The sequence below is a fragment of the Mirounga angustirostris genome, unplaced genomic scaffold (genome assembly GCF_029215605.1).
Source record: "Mirounga angustirostris isolate CCGP_5_RB_7025 unplaced genomic scaffold, mMirAng1.0.hap1 SCAF_1, whole genome shotgun sequence".
Classification (NCBI taxonomy): Eukaryota; Metazoa; Chordata; class Mammalia; order Carnivora; family Phocidae; genus Mirounga; species Mirounga angustirostris.
Window position 1 is genome coordinate 53,482,617 of NW_026991709.1, and position 18,783 is coordinate 53,501,399.

The 18,783-nt window shown below is 38.1% G+C and overlaps 1 protein-coding gene across 13 annotated transcripts in view; it reads left to right on the plus strand.

Annotated features, from left to right (window-relative positions):
* Nucleotides 1-18,783, plus strand: part of BBX (BBX high mobility group box domain containing) — a 277,804-nt gene that overhangs the window by 76,255 nt on the left and 182,766 nt on the right. The gene's annotated exons all lie outside the window — the stretch shown is intronic.

An 18,783-nucleotide genomic window follows, 5' to 3' on the forward strand; every position in this document is an offset into this window, starting at 1 on the left:
AAAAAACTTGAGAAGTCTTGCATGTTGCCATGCTTTAAATTTATTTTACAAAACTTTGGAGTTAAATTTTTATATGAAGGTGCCAGCACTCTTGTCCTTTCTACAAAGATAGTAGTGCTTCAGTTGTTGAAAGCTCCCACTCGTGAATAGAATAGGCTAGCTATTACAACTCAGCCTGAATTCTTCCCTTTAAGAAACTGTGCCATTTAAACTTGATTTCTTCTCAGATATTTGCCAAGAGCGCTAATCTTCATGATCATAGAGGATACTGTTAACAAGTTAAAAGTATAAGAGGTTCTAGAACAGACAAGATCTGGGAAATAAAAGCCTTCTGAGAAGGAATCCCCCCTGCCCGCCCCCCCCCCACGTGGCCACCCTGATTGTATTTACCGTGGTCATTGTCAAGTGTAGCTGCACGTTAGAAACCCCTGGAGAGCTTTTAATAGCTACCATTGCCCGCCCTCCCCCCAGAGATGCTAATTTAATTGGTTGTGGGTGTGGCCTGGGCTTTGATAGATTTAAAACCGTTCCCAAGTGTTTCTGAGATACAGCCAGAGGTGACAACAGTTGCACTCCCTGAAGGTCCCCTGTGCTGAGGCAGCCCAATCTGTTTTGGGTTCCGTTCATATCAACCCCAGATCTACTTTGGTATGTGTCCTCTTAGGTCTGCACTTTGTCACTAGCAGCTCATCAGGCACTGCCATCTCTACCCCAAGACTTCTCTTTTCCAGACCATCTAGTCCTCATTCCACCAGTCTTCAGGACTTGTTTTCCCCGTCCTTTCCCTTTCTGGTCACTTTCTGTCACGGAATTGCTCTCATTTGTCAAGTTCACCCTTCAGTAGGGTGCCCTCGGGCCCGAGCCCATTGCTCTGACGTGTGGTGCCCAGCACAGGATGCAGAGAAGGCAGGGAAGCTAGGCTGTGACTCCCTTGTGCTGGACACTGCCCTTCTGCCATCAGTGGGCGAACGTTACGTTAGCTTTTGAGCTTGAAGTCAGCTCGAGCTCTCGGTTCTTTTTCACATGAACTTAAGTCAGGCCTCTCTTGCTCCATCCTTGTTGGGTGGTATTTTTTTTTTCTTCACTGTATTGCCAGGGTTTATACTTGTGAATTTGTGCATTTATACTTGTGAAACATAAGAGGAAAACCCACTGTATCAGTTGTTCCACACATGGAGAGTGATGTATTGAAACTGAACGCCAGAAGTTTATTCTGTGCGTATAGCAGCAATTTTCAGGAGTGATCTGGACCATTCATTTGGATCCATAGTTAAATTTAATCTTGTTAATTCAATCCATCTTTCTAGCATTCCTTCTGATTCATTACTCAGTGCTTGCTGTTCAAAGTTAAGAACCGATTTGAATATGCAGTCTGTTTTAATGTTTGCATTCAATACTTGGTCAAATGCCTTTCCAAAATCAAAATATATTATATGCATGGCACTCTTCTGAACTATTTGTGTGATGTCTTTATTTTCAGAGGAAATGTGTTGAAGCTGTCATGGCATTCTTGTTTAGTGAGAACTAGAACTAGAAGAAAATATTTTGCAGATGAGTAGGTGACTTGTCTAAGATCATACAGTTTGCTACTGTTAAGACTTTAGAACTCAAATCCAACTCTGCTCTGCTGGTGCCGAATCCAGTGTCTGTGGATCAGACCACAAATGCTGATGCCATTTGTCCTTTAGGATAAGACTTGAAAGGAAACCGAAAGGAATTCAAGCCTCTATGGGTGCTTCACTGTCTCTTTTGGGGTATTTAATATTTAACCCCTTAGCATATAACTCAATCAACTCCTAATTTGTTACTCATTTAGTATTTTGCCCAAAAGCAATAAAAAGAGAAGTAAAATGACTAGCTGGCATTCCTAAATTAACTGCAGAGAATAGTATTCCTAGGAGTTTGTGCATTCTGCCTCCTCTTGGAAAGTTACTCCTCCTAACCTCCTCTCCCCCCAACACACACACACACACACAGTTGATGCTAGAGTAATATCCCTTTGCTCATGTTGAATCACAGCATGGGAAGCTTTTGTATATTAACGGAGAGAGATATATGGCTAGTCTTTGAATTTTGCAGATAAGGAAACTGAGGCACAGGCCGAAAAGGCTTCTGTAGCCGTGGTGCTTAGCAGTGTATGTGATACACAGGCATACCTAGTACATAAGACACACTTCGTAAATATCGGGGTACTGCCCGGCTTTCTTCAGGGTTGTTTTCTTCTCCACATAGGAATTGGATTTACCTTTCTTTTTCCCCAGCTTTGCCCGTAGGTACTCATTTCCTTAAAAGCGTTGAAATGGAACAGATTTTTCAAGAATATCTATTACTTTAGAAAAGCTCTAGTGATATAGTAATAGCTCAGATAACCAGGTTTATTTTTCCTGCTTTGATTTACAGGAAAATGAGCTCCTTTCCTCCCCTTTAAAAAATTGATTCTAAACAATGTAGTTTAAAAAAAAAGAGGGATTTCCAAAGAATGAATAGCCTAGGGCCAGTCTGTATACATTTAGCCCTAATGTCCACATGGTCATTAGGGTCCAGTGAAAACTGATGCTTACAACAAGGCTGACCCTAGTGTATGGTAAGACCTGCAGTCACCAGTGATTTAATTACGTTTACTATACTGTACTTACTAAAGCAAGAAAGTATACTTTAATACATTTTAGAAAGGGTTTCAATAGCAGTAGTCGAAACAAAAAGGCTTTATAAGTAAATTTAGTCAGTCAGACTAGGCTACTCCTTCAGCCCTTTGGTTAATATAGGTTTGATTGTATGTCCTCCTTCACAGTTTAGAAACCTGTGGTTTTATTAATAACTTGAGGCCAACAAAATAAGAACAGTTAATACTCTGTGAAGCTGCACTTTTAGAGCATCCTTGCTTCTTTTCCACAGCAGTCCCAAGTGTCTGTTTTCTGTTCTGCAAGCATATTTTACATTACTTCAGTTAATAGTGGTTGTATCTTTTGCTTGGCTGTCTTCTTATCTCATATCCTGCAATCCGTTCTTAGGGAACCTTCAATATTTTTATGCTTCATAATGATGCTTTTAACCAGATGGTTTTAACAGGAAATGAAGATTAAATGTACACAGAAAGATGAGCCACGCACATATGGGCCATACAGAAGCATATAGCTGAAAACTAGTATGACAAATAGATGAAGGTATGATTACTAGTGTAATCAGTTAATTCTTGAGTAGTACTCAGTACAAAATATCCATATTTAATTTGAAATCAAAGATGGGATATCAGGAAAAAATGAGATTGGGAAATACAGATTCATTACAATTACTTCTTTTTTAAAGATTATTTATTTGAGAGAGAAAAATAGCAGGAGCGGGGACAGGGGGAGGAGGAGGCAGAGGTACAAGCAGACTCCCTGCTGAGTGGGGAGCCCCACGCATGGCTCTGTCCCAGGACCCTGGGATCATGACCTGAGCTGAAGTCAGATGCTTAACCAACTGATCCACGCAGGTACCCCTACAATTACTTTTTATTACAGAATTTTAAAAGGTAAAGATGTAAAACCCTAACCTCTCTAAATTACTATTCACAGAGTACTTATAGACATGTCTTCCAAAGCTTCAAATTACTTTAAAAAAAAAGCTTTTTTTTTTTTCTTTAAGTAATCTCTACACTCACTGTGGGATTTGAACTCATGACCCTGGGATCAAGAGTTGCATGCTCTATGGACTGAGCCAGCCAGGCACCCTGCCTCAAAAAAATTACCTTTTTTATTAAAAAAAGATTTTATTTATTTATTCATTTATTTTAGGGAGTGGGGAGAGGGAGAGATAGAATCTCAAGCAGACTGCACTGAGCACAGAAATGGAGACTCTGACCTGAGCCGAAACCAAGAGTTGGATGCTCAACTGACTGAGCCACCCAGGTGCCCCTCAGATTACTTTTTGTGCAACATATCCCAACAGTCATTTTCCTATGTGTTTTTTTTCTTTGTTATTATTTTTATAACTACTAAGACTGGGTGCACTCATCAGATTTTGCTTATAAATAACAGTGTATTTGTCTTAGCTCTGGAGGCTGGAGATGTCAGATCAGGGTGCTAGCATGCCGAGGTGAGGGCCCTCTGCAGGCTTCTTGCATTCTTCACAGGACCAGGGCCAAGGGAACTCTCTTCTAAAGAACACTAATCACAATCATGAGGGCTCCACCTTTGTGGCCTAAGCAATCCCCCAAAGGTCCCACCTTCTGATATCATCACATGGGACATTAGGATTTCAGCATGAATTTTGAGGGGACACACACATTCAGACCTTAGCATTCTGCTCCTGGCCCCCTTAAAATTCATGTCCTCAAATGCAAAATGTACTCACACCATTCCAGTAGCCTCCAAAGTCTTATTAGTTCTAGCATCAATTCCCAAAGTCTCATCTAAATACCATCTATGTCAGATATCGGTGAGATTCAAGCAAAGATTCATCCTGAGACAAATTCCTCTCCAGCTGTGAACATGTGAATTCAAACAGGTTATGTGCTTCCAGAATGTAATGGTCGTACAGGGAAAGAGTTAAACACTCCCATTCCAACACAGAGAAACAGGAAAGAAAGGAGTGATAGGTCCCAGGCAAGTCAAAACCCAACAGGACAAACAACATCAAATCAAGACTCGAGAATAATCTTTACTTTGATGCTCTGCACGCCAGGCCCACTGGGGCAGGGGTCCCACCTTCCAGACACACTAGAGTATCCCTGCCCCCGAGACTTTGCTGGGCACAGCCTACACAGCATCTCTCCCAGGCTGGAGTGGTATGCCTGGGGCTCTGCTGGTGTGCTGTTGTGGGGTGCCTGCAGCCCCACCCCCCACATCTCTGCTGAGCTTTGCCCTGGTAGGGGTCTCTGTGGAAGACTTGTCCTCACTATGTCCTCTGCTTCCATCCTTGCTCCAGGTGGCTCTACCTTTGAAATCTAAATGGAGTTAGCTACTTCCCCAGGGCTCTGTGAGGGGTGAGTCCAGCTACCCTGCTTTGGGTGGGGGTCTTCTGGCTTGTTGAAACCCAGGTGATATACTCCCCCTTTTGAAACCAAGGAAGAAGCCCTGATAATCTCTGAATTGCCTTTAGAGTTCTTTCCTTGTCTTGAAAAATGTTGCACATTTGAAGCAGTATAGCTCTAAGGTCCCCTCCTATAAATTCTAAGAAGTCTGACAACCAATCTTCATTCATTCATGTCTTCTCCTTTAGTTCAAATTGCTATTTTCCCTCTCGGGGATGGCTGATAAAATCCTTGGTTCACACCCATCTTGATCTCCTTATCAGAAGGCCTTTTGGCCACAGCCTTCATGGTCTCTTCAAAATATGCTTGTTCATTTTTTTGTAATACGGTTAAACTGAGACTTTTCCAAATTTTAAACTTATGCTTCCCTTTTGATTACAAATTCTGTCAAGTCATTTCTTTCTACTTGCACTTTACTGTAAGCATTCAAGAGAATCCAAGCTGCACCTTCAACACTTTGCTTAGAAAATGTTTAGCCAAATGTCCAATTTCATTGCTCACAGTTCTGTCTTCCATAAAATACTGGGACATGAGCATAATTCAGCTGCATCCCTTACTAATTTATAGCAAGGATGGCCTTTCCTCCAGTTTCCAATAACATGGACCCGATTTCCGTCTAAGACCTCATCAGAATGGCCTTGACTGTCCCGATTTCCACAAACATTTCTGTTCAAGACCACTTAGGTATTCTCTAGGACATCTGAAGCTCGCTCTCTGTCTCTTCTGGTCTTCTGAGCCCTCACCAGAGTTGCTTTTAATGGTCTGTTCCCGGTAAAGTAGGCTTTCTCTAGCATGCACTTCAGAACTCTTCCAGCCTCTGCCCGTTACCCAGTTCCAGAGCTACTTTGCATTTGTAGGTATTTGTTGTGGCAGAACCACACTTTTGGTAGCAGTTTTCTGTCTTAGTCAGTTAAGGCTGCTATGACAAAAATCACAGACTGCATGGCTTATAAGCCGCGAACATTCTTTTCTCACAGTTCTAGAGGCTGCAAATTCAAGGTCACAGTCCTAGTTTGTGAATGACAAAGCCTCTTACTAGGAGAATTATTATTGTACTTCATATTTAAAAAGCTGTAAAGGAAAAAAAAAAGTTCCAAAGAAAATGAGTGTCAAGTGTCTTATTGAGTAGGCCCAAATTAACCTAAATCACCAAACCAAATATGTAGGACTTCTGTATTGAAATATATTGATTTATACTTTTAGGTATTATCTTCATATGAATCTTAGAATTATTTGACTATTTTTATTAAGACTCTCAGTGAGATTTATTTGAAGTTGTGTAGGTGTCCCTTTCATTGTTTAACAAGGACTTTCCCTCATCTGAGAGCTCAGCAGAACCCATCTTGGAGAAAGTGATATAAGAGCTGATGAGCAGATATTAGGTGGATTGGGCTAGGAGTGGTAGGAGGAAATGAAGAGGCTCTGAAGTGAGGACGAGCAGGAAGCCTAGAAGAAATTAGAAGAATCTAATATGGCTAGAGTTTCATAAAGAGGCGAAAGGGTGGTATTACGCAGGTGGAAATCAGAATATGTGGAATTTTGTGTACTTTGATGAAATTATGGCAAGCACAGTGGGTAACATTGGAAAATTTTCAGCTAGGGAGTAAGGTGTTTGCATTTTGTAAAGATCGGTCTGGTTGCTTCAGGAGGGACGCTTTTAAGGAATGCACAAATGGGGATGTAGAAACCATTCTATTATAGTGGTAGCTTAAGCCAGGTGGTGGTAGTGGGATGGGGAAGAACTGGACCGATTGACCATGATTTAGAAACCTGAATCAATGGTGTGTTTGATTGGCTGGTTGTGTACTTGAGACAGAGGAAACCACTCAGTGTTAGCATCTGGGTGCCTTGGACAATACAATGACAACTCCCAAAACAGGGAAGACCCTGAGAGAAGCAGATTTGGGGGTGTAGGGAAAAGATGATGTGTTTAAATGTACACATGTTGAAATTGAAGTGCCTGTAAAATACCTAGATGAGATACTCATTTATCTGTAAAATGTGTCTAGACTTCAGAAGAGAGGAATTGGCTTGAGATGCAAATTTGGCAATCATTGGCATATGGTAATTGAAGCCTCCAGAATGAATGAGGTCAGCGTACGGAGTGAGAATATAACCTGACTTGGTAACCCTAACCCAAGGCCCTGCAGAGGCGACAATCTACCTAAGGAGTGAGAACAGGCAGGGGAAGCACATATTACGCACCTGCTTTTTGGTTGTTGCTGTTATTGTTGTTGCCATTTTATCAGCATTGCTTAATTTGTTAGCCAGACTTTTTATTTTGAGATAATTGTGAATTTATATACAGTTAACAGAAATAATACCCCTTCTCTGTGTTCCCGCAGTGATCTTGAAAACTATGGTAAATGTCACAGAGTGTTGACAGGTACAGCCATACGCAGAACATTTTCTTCACCTCAAGGATCCCTCATGTTGCTGTTTTTATAGTCCTACCCCCTTTATAACTCCTTGCAATCACAAATCTGTTTTCCATGTCTCTAATTTTGTCGTTTTAAGAATGTGACAGAAATAAAGTCATCTAGTATGTAGTCTTTTGAGATTCTTTTTTTTACACTTAACAAAATTCTCCAGAGATTCATGCAAGTTGTATCATTACTTCTTTTTTTATTACCAAATAATACTCTGTGGTGTGGAGATTATTACAGTTTATTTGACCACTCACCTGTTGAAAGATATCTGGGTTGTTTCCAGTTTGGGGGTATTATGAATAAAGCTGCTGTGAACATTCATGTATATGTTTTTGTATGAATAAGTTTTTGTTTCTCTTGGATAAATGCCCAAGAATGCAATTGCCAGGCTATATGATGCATTGTGTTTTTAGTTTTTAAAAGAAACAGCCAAATGTTTTCCCAGGGTGTCATTATTTTCATCCCTGTCAGCAACATATGAATGATCTAGTTTCTCTGTAACTTCACCAGCATTTGGTGTTGTCACTTTTTTTTAAAGCTGTTTCAATAGATGTACAGTGATAATCTCACATGCTTTGAATTTGCATTTCTTTGATGACTAATAATATTGAATACCTTTTTGTGCATTTACTTGCTATTTATGTATATATTCTTTGGTAAAATGACTTTTCATGTATTTTCCCATTTTCTGATTAGATTTTTTTTTTTTTAGGGTTGTGTTTTGAGAGTTCTTTATATATTCTAGGTGCTAGTTCTTTGTCAGTTATGTGGTTGGCATGTATTTTCTCTCAATCTGTAGTTTTTTTTTTATCTTCATAGGGTCTTTGGCAGAGCAAAAGTTTTGAATTTTGGTAGAGTTCATTTTATCAATTTTGTCTTGTATGGATTGTGTTTTTGGTATCAGCTCCAAGCCATGAACTCTTTTCTGGCCCTAGATTCTAAAGATTTTCTCTTATCTTTTTTCTAACTTCTCGTATCTTTTTTCTAAAAGTTTTATAGTTTTGTGTTTTACGTTTAAGTCCATCATTCATTGTGAGTTAATTTTTGTAAGATGTGTCTTATGTTGAAGTCCTTTTTCTTTGTCTGTGGATGTCCATCCCTCAGTGAGTTGCTTTTGTGTCTTGGTCAAAATAAGATGGCCTGTATATATGGATTTGCTTTCTCTTTCATTGATCTCCACCAATATCCTACATTCTTGATTAACTGCTGTAGCTGTAGTAAATCTTGAAATCAGGTAGATTGATTCCTTATACTTCATTCTTTTTCAGAATTATTTTAGCTATTCTAGTTCCTTTGCCTTTTTATATAAAATTGAGAATAAACTTGTTTATATATCTCTTATATATCTCTTTAAAAATTTTGCTGGGTATTTTTAGAAATTGTGTGATATCTATGCATCAGTTTGAGGAGAATTGACATCTTTATTATGTTTAGTGTTCCATTCCAGTTCTTGAACACAGTAAGTTTCCTTATTTATTTACATCTTTGAATTTTTTCATCTACATTTAGTCAGCATACATGTGTTGGACATGTTTTATTAGTTTTACAAATTATTTCATTCAAAAAACATTGTAAGTGATACTGTATTCTTTTGGGGGGGAAGGGCAGAGGGAGAGGGAAAGAGAGAAACTTAAGCAGGCTCCACACCCAGCATGGAGACCAACGTAGGGCTTGATCTCACAACCCTGAGACCATGACCTGAGCTGAAATCAAAAGTCGGACGCTTACTGATTGAGCCACCCAGGCATGCCCATGGTACTGTATTCTTAATTTTGGTGTCTACACATTTATTTTTAGTGTATACAAGTTTTGATGTCCACATGTTCGTTATTTATATATAAAGATATAATTGGTTTTTGCATGTTTAACTTGTATCTTTTGACCTTATAAACTTAGTCATTTTAGAAGTTGTTTTGTGGATTCTTTTGGATTTTCTACATAGACAGTCATGGCATCTGCAAATAGGAATAGTTTTATTTCTTCTTTTCAGATCTATTTGCCTTTTATTTTTCTTCCTTGACTTACTGCCGTTAATAAAACTTCCAGAACTAGGAGGTTCAGTTCCTGTCCAGAACTATTGCAGTACTAATAACAGTAAATGAGAGTGGACATCCTGCCTTGTTCTTGATGTTAGGAAAAAGGCATTCAGTACTTTACTGGTACTATTTAAGCTGTAAGTTATTTTTAGATGCTCTTTATCAAGGTGAAGAAATTCCCTCATTTCCTCTTACTGAAACTTTTTATCATGAATAGATGTTGAATTTTGTTACTTTTTCTGAATCAGTGGATATGATCATATAATTTTTCTTCTGTTACCTGTTAATATGGTGGATTGCATTCATTGATTTTTGAATATTAAACCATCCTTGCATTCCTGAAATAAATCCCTGGTTATGTTGTAAAATTCTTTACATTGCTGAATCCTTTCACCAATTTTATTAGAAATTCTTGCACCTGTACTAGTGAGAGATACTGGTGTATAGCTTTCTATTTTGGTACTATCTTTGTCTGGTTTTGGTGTCAGAGTAATACCAAAGTCATTTTTTTGTTTTAAATTTCATTGATTTCTTTAATTTCTGCTTATATAGGTTTATTGTGACCTTTTTTTTCTATTCACGAGCTGAGAGTTTAAATTATTGATTTGTGAGATTTCCTTTTTCAAGAAGAAAGGATTTAGTGCTACAGATTCCCCTCTAAGTACTACTTCTGCTGTGTCCCAAAAATTCTGATAGGCTGTATTTTCATTTTTACTCAGTTCAATGTAAAAAAAATAAATTCCCTTGAGACTTTTGATCCATGGATTATTTATAAATATATTGTTTAGTTTCTAAGTGTTAGGGATATTTCCTGTTATCTTTCTGTTAATGATTTTAAATTTGACTCCACTGTGATCAGAGAACATATTCTTTAAGATTTCAATTTTTAAAAATTTGTTGGTGAACTTGTTTTATAGCCTAGCATATAGGCTTTCTTGGTATGTATTCCATGAACTCTTGTAAAAGAATATGTATTCTTCTGTTGTTGGATCACATGTTCTGTAAACGTTGGTTAGATCCTGTTGGTGATGTTGTTCAGTTCTTGTATATCCTTTCTGATTTTTTTCTCTAATCATTCCATCAGTTGCTGAGAGGATTGTTAATGTCTTTCACTCTCATTGTGGGTTTATCTATGTCTCATTTCATCTGTAAGTTTTTACTTTACATATTTTACAGATGTTATTAGTAAATACACATTTGGATTTCTGTATCTTCTTGGTGGTATGGCCCCTTTATCATGATGTAATGTCTCTCTCTGTGTCTGGTAATTTTCTTTGCTCTGAAGTCTACTTTTTCTGATTAATACAGCACTCTTGCTTTATTTTGATTACTGTTTATATGACATACCATTTTCATTTTTTAAAAGATTTTACTTATTTATTTATTTGAGAGAGAGAATGTGCGTGAGCAGGGGTCGGAGCAGAGGGAGAGAGACAAGCAGACTCCACACTGAGTGCAGAGCCTGACTCTGGACTCGATCTCAACGATCCTGAGATCATGACTTGAGCTGAAATCAAGAGTCTGACCCTCAACCAACTAAACCACCCAGGCGCCCCCCATTTTCTTTTTTCTTTCTTTCTTTTTTTTTTTTTTACTTTCAACCTACCTTATTTTTGAAGTGGGTTTCTTATTGACAGCATATAGTTAGGTCATGTTTTTTAATCCACTGCCAATTTGTCCTTTTATTTAGTGCATTTACCTCCCTTTTATGTCCTTTTACTTCCTCCATCTACAATACAATTGTCTTAAATACTTTACATACATTTAAAAACATCAGACACTGTTATATTTGTTTCAGCCATCAAACATAATATAGAAAACTTGAGATGAAGGAGAGCCTTTTGTATTTACCGTATCTTTATCATGTTTTTTCTTCTGATTTTCCAAGGTTCTTGTTTTTTTCCTTTTTGTTTATTGAGCTGCTTTAGCTACTAATTTTTTTAGATAGCTGTTGAAAATTCAAGTTTTTCTTCATGTGATAATGTATTCTGTTTCCATTTCCTTCCTGAAAGATTTTCACTGGGTATAGGATTCTGGGTTGATGGTTCTTTCCTTTCAGCACTTGAGAAATGTGCCACTGTCTTCTGCTCTCATGGTTTCTGATGAGAAATCTGCTGCGATTTGAGTTGCTTTTCCTCATGTAGGTAAGGTCTCTTTTCTCTCTTGCTGTTCAGGATTTGGGATGGAGGTGAGGAGGAAATAATTGCTTTTCAGAAGTTTGACCATGACCTGTCTTGCTTGGTACATATCTTTTGCCAAATTTGGAAAGTTTTTAGCCATTATTTGACTACTTTTTCAGCCCTACCCTTTTTTGTTGAATTGCAATGACATATTTAGATCTTTGGTTATTATTCTGTAGATCCCTGAGCTCTGTTTAATTTTTTCAGAAAATTTCTTTTGTTCAGACTGGATGATTTCTGTTCAGTTTTCTCTCCTAGTTCATTTATTCCTTCCTTTTCCCCCTCTGTCTGCTGTTGAGCTCATTCATTAAGTTTTTAATTTTGGTTATTTGGTTTTTCAGTGCCAAAATTTCCATTTGGTTTTCTTTTATATCTTCTATTTCTTTGCTGAGATATTTTGTTTTCATTTGTTTCAGGCATGTTTGCAGCTGTTCATTGAAGTGTTTTTATAAGGGTGCTTTAAAATCTTTGTCAGATAATTCTAACCTCTCATCTTTTATTTACTATCTATTGATTGTCTTTCTTCATTCAAGTTGAGATATTCCTGGTTTTGATATGACAAGTGACTTTTGATTGAAACCTGGATATTTTTGGCATTGTGTTGTGAAACTATGGATCTTATTAACCTGTTTTAGCCGACTTCCTCTGACAGTGCTGTAGCAGGGGAAGGGATGGGACCATTTTATTGCTGGCAGATGGAAACAGAAGTCTAGGTTGTTGCCCACTTGGCCTCCACTGACACCCGAGGGAGGAAGGGGCTCCTTGGTATTTCAGGCAGAGATGGGAGTTGTGTCATGTCTCTCCCCCACCAGAGGCCCATGCCAGTACCACCCCAGCTTGAAGGGACAGGAGTGTCTGATTACTGCTTTACATGTGGCCTCCACCAATAACCAAGAGCTGGAGTTGTTACAGTGGTCAAATCCTGATATTCCACTAGCTCTTCTCTGATACCACCCACGTGGGGGGAGGAAGGGAAACATTTTCACTGCTAGGTGGGGGATGGAAGTTCTATGTCTGCACATAGTGTCTACTAACTGTCCCTACTTGTCCTTCTCTGATCCCACTTTATTGTGGGGGGTGTGGTTCATCTTTACAGCCTGGTGAGGGTGGAAGTTTAGGTTTTTCACTCAGCCTTAGCTGGCATTGCTGGTGTGTGAGGCCAGTTTCTTGGGTCATTTTTTGGCAGGTGGAGGGCAGCTATTGTCTAAAAATTTTATGTCTTCCCAGGCTGCCCGTTTCCTGATGCTTTGGCTAGAGAGAGCTGACTTTTGTTGGGACTTTTGTCTGTGTCCTATTGGCATTTCTAGGTTGCTGGCTTCTTTAGTTCCAAGTCTAGGATATGTGGGGCAAAAAGAAAATCCAGGGAGTTCACCACAGCATTGTTCCTTGGGTTGTAAGTCCCTACCTGGTTTGCCTTTTTTCTATTTTTCAGAGTTTTACAATTGTTTTATATATAGTGTCCTGTGCTTTTCGTTGTTCTTAGTGAGAGCATTAGGGACAAGTATGTATGTACCATCTGGAAGTGGAATTCCTTCACTTGCTTTTCATTGTGGCAAAAAATAAAAATAAACACTCCATAGATGGTGTTATAGGTGATGTTATGGAGAACATACCCTAGAATTTCAAGGAGAATTATTATTATTATTATTAAAGATTTTATTTATTTATTTGACAGTGAGAGAGAGCACAAGCAAGGGGAGCGGCAGGCAGAGTGAGAGGGAGAAGCTGGCTCCCCGCTGAGCAGAGAGCCCGATGTGGGGTTTGATCCCAGGACCTTGGGATCATGACTTGAGCTGAAGGCAGACACGTAATCGACTGAGCCACCCAGGCGCCCCTCAAGGAGAATCATTAACATTGGATTGGGTCTTCCAAAGAGAGCGATTCTTATCTCTGATTTAGATACCGTTCAGCTTGAAGACCTGAGTTGCTGCCTGGTGACTGACAGTGACACAGTGTTCTTTGATTTTCTTTCCGTGTGCTATTTTAGTCTTGGTTTTGTATATGCAGTAGAGCAGGAAGCATATTGGGTAGGATTACACCTTTGTACGTCCTTTTCAGTTCTGATGTGGTTTAGGTGATTTCACTCGCCTTTAGTGCAGTGGGCCAAATGCCCTTTCAAATCAGTAAATTGATAAAACATCTCTTATAAATGCTTTTAATCATAAATACGCCAACAATTTATTTTTCTCTTTTTTAAACTTTGGGTTTTAAATTCTTTTTACTTTTTAGATTAACTGGAAGTAAAATTGACTTTTTGCACAGTCCCATGAATTTAAAAACATGAATGGATTTTGTATACAGTTCAGTGTTAAAATTTAGAAAGCTTCATCACCTCAAAAAATTCCCTTATGCTGTTTATTTGGAATCATATCCTCCTCCCAACCCTAAACCCTGGCAACCACTATTCCTTTATTCTTACTATAGTTTTGTCATTGGGTACATTTAGTATAAATGGAATCATACGGTGTGTAACCTTTTGAGACTGGCTTTCCTCGCTTCCTATAATTCCTGATATTCATACAAATCGTATCAGTAGCCCATTGTTTTGTTTTGTTTTGTTTGTTTTTTTTGCTGAATGGTGTCCCATTATATATATATATGTGTATTACAGTTTATTTGCCCATTGGGTTGTTCCCAATTTATAGCAGTTACAAATAAAGCCACTGTAAACATTAATTTACAGACCTTTGTGTGTGAGTATAAGTTTTGCTTGGAGTGGGATTGCATGGTTATATTATAAGTGCATGTTTATATAAGAAATGTCCAAACTGTTTCCCAGAGCAGCTGTACCATTTTATATCCCTCCTCCAAGTCCTGTCTTTCCATCCTTTTCAAGAGTGTTTGCCTTTACTTGTTGGAGCATTTTCATAAAGCTTCTTTAAAAGTTTCGTCAGGTAATTCTAACATCTGCATCGTTCCAGAGTTGTTGTCTGCTGTCTTTTACTATGCCAGTTGAGATTTTCCCTGTTTGTTCATATGCTGATTAATTTTGGATTTTGTCATAAACATTTTGATTATTATGAGACACTATATCTTTTAAAAATTCTATGGAAAACCTTGCTATTTTGGTTTTAATAGGCAATTGATTCAGTTAAGTTCATGAGTAAAATTCCAGCTAGCCCTATGTGAATGTCAGTTGAGTTTTCAAAGCCTTTTCAGTGTTCTTTGGATTTGTCCTTATTTGCCACCCGGTGGCTAATCTGAGAAATGAGCAGTGCTCTATCCAGTAGTTAGTTCAGTTCTAAATGTTTGTGTATGCTGTTTAGGGTCAGATCCATGCATGTGTAGTTTGGGGGGAGACCAAGAGTTCTTTTAAAGAACTCCTCTCTGCCATCTCCCACTTTTGTTTTGGTTCTCTGGTTGGGAAGCTGGGGCTTTAGTTACTGAGCTTTCCTGTGCAATGCCCATGATTGTGCCCATGTCTGGGAATAAGTGGTGGGAGGATAAAGTGAGAACACAAGCAACAGGTCCCATTCTTGGGACCAATGTTCCTCCAGTCAGAAATGAAGGTTCCTCTTGCTCAGAGTTTTTGTTCCTGTGGGCTTCTGTGTTTGCTGCCTCCCTGTTCAATCACAGAAATGCTTGGGGCCCATCACATGAGAGAATGGAGAAAATGGTACTTTGTAGTTTACTGTTCTTCCTCTATTTCTTTGCTGCTTAAGTAGCTGCAACATACATCCTGTCCCAAGTTTTATAGCTACATTTAGTGAGACCAGCACAGTGGAGTATATTTACTCCCGCTGACCCAGACTGGAATCCATTAGGCTTATCTGTTGAGCTTGAAATAATTAATGGGAAGAGAAGAGGTAGATCTAGGTTTTGTGGATTCTGAAGGTCATACAATTTGGAAGGCCTCTTTAAGGAAAGGAGTACAAGTTATGAATACAGAATTAGGCACAGTGTTTTGGATGGGGCTGTGAAAGTGAAGGGCCCTAAGGCTTCAGCTTCACTGGCGTTAATAAAAACCTGACTGTGGGGTGTTTTTTATTCAGTTTTTCTCTTAATATTCCTAAAAATAAAAATGCAACCTTTATTGTTCCCATCTAACAGATTAAAAAAAAAAACATTTAAAAGGTTAAATCATGCAGATATAAGGGGCTTTAGAACTCAGATATTCTAATTCCAGAGCATATGGTGTTTCTCTTACCTGTAGAACTTTATGAAATAAATAGATTAGAGATTAGGAGAGCCATATAGGCTCTTGGTTAAGAGCATAAGCTCAGAAGCCAGACTGCTGGGGTTAAGTTTTGGCTCTGCCCCTGATTATATGTGACCTCAGCAAAGTTCCTTTACCTTGCCTTAACCTTCTTCTATATGTCTATAAAATGGGGATAATAGAACTTACTTCATAAGGTTGCTATGAGGATTAAATGGTTAACATAAAGCATAAAGCATTTAGAATAGCTCCTGGCATATAGTAACTGCTTTTTATCCACTATGTACAACTGTGCATCCAGATAAATCAAACTTTATTTGCTATGTTAGCAGCCTTCCTGAGCAACAAAGACAGGTTACAAGCTAAGGGGATTTTTTTTCACTTATGTATAAGTCATATTAGGTATTTGGAATACAAGCTGAGAAATAGGTTACATATATAATTGATAATACTTTTACTTTTTGTCAAGAAGTAATTTTTTTTTAAGTTTAGGGATGTTAACCTATTTAACAAGCAAAGCCGGAAGAAATGTTCTCTATAGGTGATTGGAAAATCTGGACGATTATAGGTTAAATATTTTGGGGAAATGGCCAAATAACACAGAGAGGTAGAATAGTTCAAGAAAAAGAAAAATACACCTTTTCTTACTGATAAAGTCCTCTACACTCCCAGGCTCTTCTGTAAAATGGAGACAGTAGTAATCAATCTGTATTAGTTATCTAATTGAAATGTTAACAGACAGTCATGAAATTTAAAACAATCAAAACATGGGTCAGGAATTTGGAAGTGGCTTTGCTGTGGGACTCTGCCTGCAGTCAAGATGTTGGCTGCATTCATGTGAAGCCTTGACCAGGGCTGAAGTATCATGGCAGGGTGGTTCTCTCACATGCCTGGCAAGATTGTGTTTCATGGGGTGCCTCGCCACATAGACCTTTGTGTATGACTCCTTGAGGTCCTCATGATCTTGCAGCTGGCATCCCGTTAGAGCAAGCTGGCGAAGAGAGCTCAAGGCAGTATTGACAGTGTCTCTTATGACCTAGCCTCAGAATTCTCTTTCAACTTTGCAGTATCCTAATGGTCACACGGGTCATCCCTATTTGGTGTGGCAGGGGGCTACTAGGAGATGGCCATCGTGGAGACTGGCAACCACCTTATCTTCTAAGAATACTTTAACATTTAAATGAGATTATTCGAGGGAAGCTTTTGGACGCCTGTAGGCGCTCCATGCAATACCTGTTTGATTACTGTGTTTTTCACTGTTGGTCAGTAGAAATCAGTTTCTAGTTGTTTCCCCAATACAGAGGAAGGTGTCCATGTCTCTGTGGAAAAGAGATGCACACTGATAAGGAACGTCTTGGTTGTTCTTGTCATTGTTCGCTTGTTTCGAAGCTGTGTTGGTTTTCACTAAGTATCAAGTGATAGTAGCAATTACTGTGTGAGGCCAGAATATTGATAAATGCTATAAGCAACCATTTTGACCCACAGTGAACTCATTTAATTACCACCTAGCACATGATCATTGAGGAAGACTATTGTATTTCAAGTCTGATACATGCATTTTTTTGTGTGATTATCATTTAACTTCTACTTTCTCCAAGGTTAAGCAGGTTCAAGATATTTTTTCCTTTTCCAAGTAGACTGTATCTTACTGTTGATAATGATATAAGTATGGCTTATTTTGAAGAGGACCCTTATTAAATTATTTAGAAAATGACACGTAACAAGAATGTTGTGAAAAAGAAAGCATGAAGAGAACTCAAGATGTTGTTCTTTAAATGGTAATAAATAAATACCTGACCACTGGAGGGCTCCATATTTTGAAAGATTATATTGAAGATGTAGGTGCTCATTGTAACAATTTTAAACAGTACAGAAAGATATAAAGGGCTCCATATTTTTTAGCAAAGATGTTAAATAGTTGTTGATTATGAATAATTGTGTGCATGTACAAATAAGGTGTTGGTGTTGCTTCCTTCTTTTTCTTACATTGGAATGAAAATAAAATATATTACATAATAAATAAAATACCTTACATAAATAAAATATAAATAAAATATCTTACAACTGTGATGTCAAAATAACAAAACTAGTCATTTGAAAGCCCCTCAGTAAACAAAAAGGTTGAGACAGATTAAATACTTCTTTTCTAATCTCTTTCCTACGTGTACTATTTTAAATGAGGAAACTTCTTCTTTTAGGATTCAATGAGGTTAATTCCATTTAGGTTAACAAACTACAGTTATCTCTGTGAATGCTATGACGTAATTAATAATATTCACAGAACGTTAGGAGGCATTTTGAAATTGAGCCCAAAACAAAAGTAGATGTGGCATAAAAGAGTTGTCATCACTGATTCTTTTTATACTTAATATTTAGTATTCCTTTGGTCCAGATGTGTAATTTACATTGTTTTGCACTGAAATCTAAGCATCAGGGTTTGTTTTCCAGTATTAAAGTAAAATGGAAACTTAAAAAATTGAGAAATTAGAAACACTTATAACAGGTATCAGTACCTGAGGAAAGTTATCTTTTTGTATAGAAAACTTCTAGATAGGAAACCACTGTGTTCCTCAAAAACAGCAATTTTACTTCCTTGATCTTTCCCACTTGAAAGAAGTGTTTTGATTTCTTTATAATTGTGAAGTGTTTACTTTTTAAATGTTTGATCTGCACTCAGGGAAGCCTGCAACTTCTAGAATAGTTCAGCATTTTTTCCCCTGATAAGATGTGGGTCTCTTTGTACTGAGCTTGCAGAGCTGAGGCTGTGTGTTTTGGATGAACTGAGTAGTTAAATTCCCCAGTTAGTCAGTAGTCTTGTCCCTTAGCACCTCCTCTTTACAAAGGAAGCTGTATTACAAATTAATTGCTAATGAGGCGGAAACAAACCAAAACCAAAATGAAACAAAAACAAACAACTTTTATACCTGTTCATTTGAAAACTGTCCAGGATCTACGAATATATAAATCC